The 5891-nt window shown below is 28.6% G+C and overlaps 1 long non-coding RNA gene across 1 annotated transcript; it reads right to left on the reverse strand.

Annotated features, from left to right (window-relative positions):
• Window positions 1-2916: 2916 nt before the first annotated feature.
• LOC122521027 lies at window positions 2917-3205 on the reverse strand. Its single transcript, XR_006304640.1, has 2 exons — window positions 3115-3205; window positions 2917-3015 (listed from the first exon to the last, which is right to left on the reverse strand). It is a non-coding gene; the product is annotated as an uncharacterized LOC122521027 (long non-coding RNA).
• Window positions 3206-5891: the final 2686 nt, after the last annotated feature.

Below are 5891 nucleotides of genomic sequence, written 5' to 3' on the forward strand. Positions count from 1 at the left end.
GAGTGTACAAATCTAAGTCTTTTTTTCTGCTGCGGTCTATTAGATTATCTTCCTGCGCTGCAAGTTTTTAATAATATCAAGTATGTTACAAGAAAAGAGAATGTGCATCACAGTGCTTTTAATCTAATAGATTAAGTGATAGCAGTCCATTGTAGCTGCATGCTCTCGATAAGCAGATTTCTTCCTTATCTATGCGACGCGACTGGCGCTTACCACTCCTCACCACTCATTCTTTGGCCAAAGCTTCTATAGCGCTACGCACTCTATCACGGCTTACAACGTTCTCTATGGGAACGTTTAATGTTTCCATAGTTACCATGGCTTTCTTCTTCCGTTCTTATAAATAAAGAAATGAATTGAATAGTTACACGTGCTCGATCAATAACGCATCTTTTTTATCCATTCTAGTTTTCTAATAGTTTATGATAAATAAATGTTACAAAAATAATAGTGGCGATCAGTGTTTGAACCATAGAATTCAAGTTCCTTGTTTCTTCCGCTACACATATAACCTTATATTTTGCGAAACAATAGTTGCCTTAATTCAAGCGTTTACAAAGAGATTGATGCATAGAAAAATAAGTACAAATCTCAGTGTATTTTATGATAGCGGTTATTAGATCATCTTTTTGCGATGCAAGTTTTTTTGAAAATCAAGTCTATTTCAAAAAGTGAATGTGCATCAAAGTGATTTAAAATCTATAAGGTTACAGTGCAAGCAGTATATATGCTTATGTTCTGCAGAACAATAGTTGTTTAAATAATTGAGTAAATGTTCCGGGTGAATGCATAGAAAACAACCTCTGCTAAACCTAATTATTTACAATATATGGGTGTCTAAACAAAAAGATGGAATCTGTACACGAAAACTTTAATCACTCGTAGACTAACAAAATTCAAATTGCTTTATAATAGCCATTTTAAAGCTCGTTAAATTCCCTAAAACAAGATGCTAAACATAATTTTTAAAGTACATAAGATGTTTAAAAACAAGGAAGAAAGCTGTACACAAAATTTTAATAACTCGCAAGCTAAAGAATATTTAAATTTTTAAAAATAATCATGTTAAAGCTCTTAAAATGCTTCAAAAGTTCTGAAACTTTCTGATCTAACAAATCTGATTAAAACATAAAGAAAAATAACTACCTATTACCGACAAAAAGATCCTATGGTAATAAACAATTTGGACTTACCGACATTCGATATTTTGTAGGTAACTTATCGACCAAAAAGATTGATGGTAACCTACCATCAGACTTACCGACAGTAGACAAGCTTCTTGCTAGGTTACCATCGAATCTTAGCGGTCGGCAAGTTACCATCCTAAAATCTACAGTCGGTAAGTAGTATTTTTTTACCAACCAAGTTTATATTTCTTTCGTAACTACCTCTAGATGGCCCTAGCTTACGATGACGTATACCGTTGCTTAGCAACGCATTGAATAAACTAAAACAAAACGTATGTTTCCTAAAAAATGCACGGTCCACGTGTATATACGGGACAATGTAACACGAATAAAATTAGGTTATCTAGAATGTTTATGTACTTTCAGTATAATATTATGTTTCGTCTGGAATGATATGTGAAAATAAAAGAGTCTCAAAAGAGAAGTGAATGTGTAGAAAAAAATTTTAAAATTTATGTTTATCCTATGGTATCGGTCTATCGGACCATCTTTTAGCGTTGATAGTTTCTTTTAAAAAAAGTGTATTACAAGAAAATTTGTGCACGCAGTCTATTGGATCATCTTTCAGCAATGCATGTTTCTTTGAAAATCAAGTATATGACAAGAAAAGTGTATGCGCAGCAAAGTGCATAATAATCTGAGAGGTTTTAGTGCCACAAGTCTATAAGCTTATGTTTCTGCAAAGCAAGAAATGTAAATATAAAAGATTCTGAAAAGAAAGGTGAATGCATTGCTAAGAGCTTACAAATCTCAGTGTATTTTATGCTGGCGGTCTATTACATAATCTTTCTGCGATGCAAGTTTTTTCAAAATCAAGTATAATACAAGAAAAATGAATGTGCATCAAAGTGCATTTAAATCCATAAGGTTTCAGTGCGAGCAGTCTATAACCTCATATTTCTGCGAAACAATAGTTGTCTAAAATAATAAGTCTAAAAAGAGATGTGTATGCGTAGAAAAGAGTGTACAAATCTAATTCTATTTTTCCCTAGCGGTCTATTAAATAATCTTTTAGTGATGTAGGTTTTTCTGAATATTAATTTTATGACAAAAAAAGTGAATGTTACAGTGAGTTTATTAATCTAAATGATTTTAGTGATACCGGTCTATAAGCTGATGTTTCTAAAAAGCAAGGTTTATAAGAAATTAAAGTTTCTGGCAAGAAAAATCAGTTCGTTTCAAAGATACTATATTTTCAATACGTTTTTGTTTCAGCGGTCTATAAGGGAATATTTATTGTGAAGTTTTCATAGAAATGGCTTAGATGTAAACTATACAGCACTGCGTTCACTGACATTATATGCACTTTGCGAGCAAAATTTATAAGTCGATAAAGTATTCTATTCGTAGAGAAAAGAGTGAACTTTTATTTAATATAAAATTCACTTACATCCGCTGGCTTTCGGTATTAAAAGTATTGATGCGAACTATCCAAAGAAACGACATTTATTGCTGGTCCTACCTTAGGTTAAAGTTATATTAACGAGAAACGACCGAACTGTTCTCTTAAATTTTGTGAATCTTTACGGATCGATTTTTAACTCGATAAAGTATTGCGTATGTAGGAAAAAGAGTTTAATTTTATTTAATATAAGGGTCACGTATATCTTTTTACTTCAAGTATAGGAAATCTTAACGCAAGAATTTCAAATAAATTACTAAGATGTACACTGTTCCGCAGTGCATTCTCTAAAATGTTATGCCTAATAGATTTGTGATTACGCAAAACTTGGTGTGTTTTAAGGTTTAATTTTTTTTTATACATTTTAACAACTATTAGAACGCAAACTGCAGACAGTTGAATAGAATCTTGGCAATATCGATGACCCTAAAACAAAAATTAATTTTATATATAACAACGTATATAACTTATATATAATTTTTATTATATTTATATTTTCATATCGTAAATGATGGCATTACAAACCTTGAGATACTATCGTAGAAATTTTCGTAAATATCCGTTTTTGATAAAGTGGTATTTTTCAATATTAAACCTTACGGCTTAAAAAAAACAGTACATTCTAAAACAAAAAACTAATTAAAAAGAGCATGTGTGGAAAAATAAAATTCAATGTCTGATCCACGATCAAAACTTTTTAAAAGGATTATTTAATAAATAATCTAATTTAAAAAAAAAAAGAAATAATTCACCAAAAAGTGGACATTACAAAATACTGAATACTCGATGCATTAGAAAATGTGCCTTTCTATATTTACACCAGTGAATATGAAAAAATGCATGTTTCTGATGCATGCTTTTTAAATATATAAATACATAAATAGAAAAATGTTTTAATTTTATACAAAATTGTTAATCGATTCATACGATTACCAATACGCATAGGAAATTATTCAAGACGCATTATTGAAAACTTAATTTATTGTGAATATTTCGCAATATTTAAAAATCCCCAGGTGCATTTACAATCCCGTATGCAAACCTGGGGTCCCTGTTCTTAACTTATTTATATAATTTACACTCTCTTGAGAGAGTGTGGGGCAGCCTTTTAATTCGGTTTATTTGTATATCAAGATTTATGCATTTTTATTCATATCATATAATTTCTTCTATTATAAATCTCTGTGTAACAAATATTTCAATGATTTTTACATCATCTCTCTTTGGTTTCCTCTCTTTGGTTATTAAAAATACTTTCTTTAAATATTTCTTATGCAAAGTTGATATTTATTTGTTAATAATTTTAGAATCAAAATGCACAACCTTGACATAATTTATATGCACTCGCATGTGCTGGCTGTACTTTCGTGTATTTTCATTCGCTTAGCAAGACTTATACGTTTCTAATCAGAATCATTCAAAATAGCTTTTCATTTTAATTTGCACTATTTAATTATTATATATAGATTATATACAAAATGAAATTTTCTAATTATTATTAGATAAATTTCTGTGTTTAAAAAAAAATAATACGAAGATTGAAATATTACAAATATTTATTTATTAAATACTTTCATCGGTGCACTCATTCATTCATTTTTGATCATTCTGAATGAGAAATGTATATTCTTACCATATTTTCATCTGCATTTAGCAGGTACGTTCGACTGCATTTAGCAGTTTTGTTCATCTGCGTTTAGCAGATATGTTTGTACTTACTGCGATTTTCGTATGCACTTTTAAGTGCAGGCAAGCCTTTTAAATTGTTTCATTTATGTACCAAAACTATACATTTTTATTCCAAAAAAATTATTATTCTACTTTTATATATAATAAATAAAAATATATATTAAAAAAATTGTTTTCATATTACTCTTATTTCTCCTCCATATATCTCTTGTAAAATCTTTCTTTAAATATTTGTGTATAGTAAAAATATTTTCTCCCACTCTCTCTTATGAACTTATTAACTTTTTCACTTGATATTTATTTATAAATAATTTTGGAATGAAAATATATATTCCGGACATATTAATATGCACTTATGAGTGCTGGCAGCCAGCATAATTATATTCATCTGCATTTAGCAGGTATGTTCGATTGCATTTAGCAATTATATTTATCTGCATTTAGCAGGTGTGTTTGTACTTACTGCGATTTTTGGTATGTTCGATTGCATTCAGCAATTATATTTATCTGCATTTAGCAGGTGTGTTTGTATTTACTGCGATTTTCGTATGCACTTTTAAAGTGCAGGCAAGCCTTTTAAATTGTTTCATTTATGTACCAAAACTATACATTTTTATTCCAAAAAAATAATTACTCTACTTTTATATATAATAAATAAAAAAATATATTAAAATTGTGTTTTCATACTACTCGTTATTTCTCCTCCATACATCTCTTGTAAAATCTTTCTTCGAATATTTGTGTATAGTAAAAATAGTTTCTCCCACTCTCTCTTATGTACTTATTAACTCTTTCATTTGATATTTATTTATCAATAATTTTGGAATGAAAATGTATATTCCGGACATATTAATATCCACTTATGAGTGCTGACTGCCATTTGTTTTATTTCATTTATTTAGCAAGACATATACGTTTCTAATCAGAATGATTCAAAATACCTTCTCATTAATTTGCACTATTTAAATATAAATCATGTGTGAAATGAAATTTACTAATTATTGTTAGATAAATTTCTGTGTTTAAAAAAAAATAATACGCAGATTGAAATATTAAAAATATTTATTTATTAGATACTTTTATCAGTGCATTCATTCATTCATTTTTGATCATTCTGAATGAGAAATGTATATTCTTACTGTATGTTCATCTGCATTTAGCAGGAATTTCCATCTGCATTAAGCAGGTATGTTTGTACTTACTGCGATTTTCATATGCACTTTTCAGTGCAGGCATGTACTTACTGCGATTTTCATATGCACTTTTTAGTGCAGGCATGTACTTACTGCGATTTTCATATGCACTCTTCAGTGCATTCCATAAGAATGATTCAAATTTTCTTTTTATTAATTTGTTACTATTAAAAAAAAAAAAAATCAACGATCATATATTCCATAAAAAAGAAATGTATAAATAGGATAAAAGACTATGTAAAGCAAAGTGAAAATAAGAGTCTGGTAACCATTGGGATGCAATAAAAAATACATTACATTATATATATTCAATAAATTATTATATTTTGGAAAGAAATTGAAATATATTAAATTGAGAAATGAATTGAAATATTGAAATATTTAAAATATTTAATTATTATATACTTTGATTAATGTGTT

This window comes from Polistes fuscatus, unplaced genomic scaffold (assembly GCF_010416935.1).
Source record: "Polistes fuscatus isolate 324 unplaced genomic scaffold, CU_Pfus_HIC Scaffold4, whole genome shotgun sequence".
Lineage (NCBI taxonomy): Eukaryota > Metazoa > Arthropoda > Insecta > Hymenoptera > Vespidae > Polistes > Polistes fuscatus.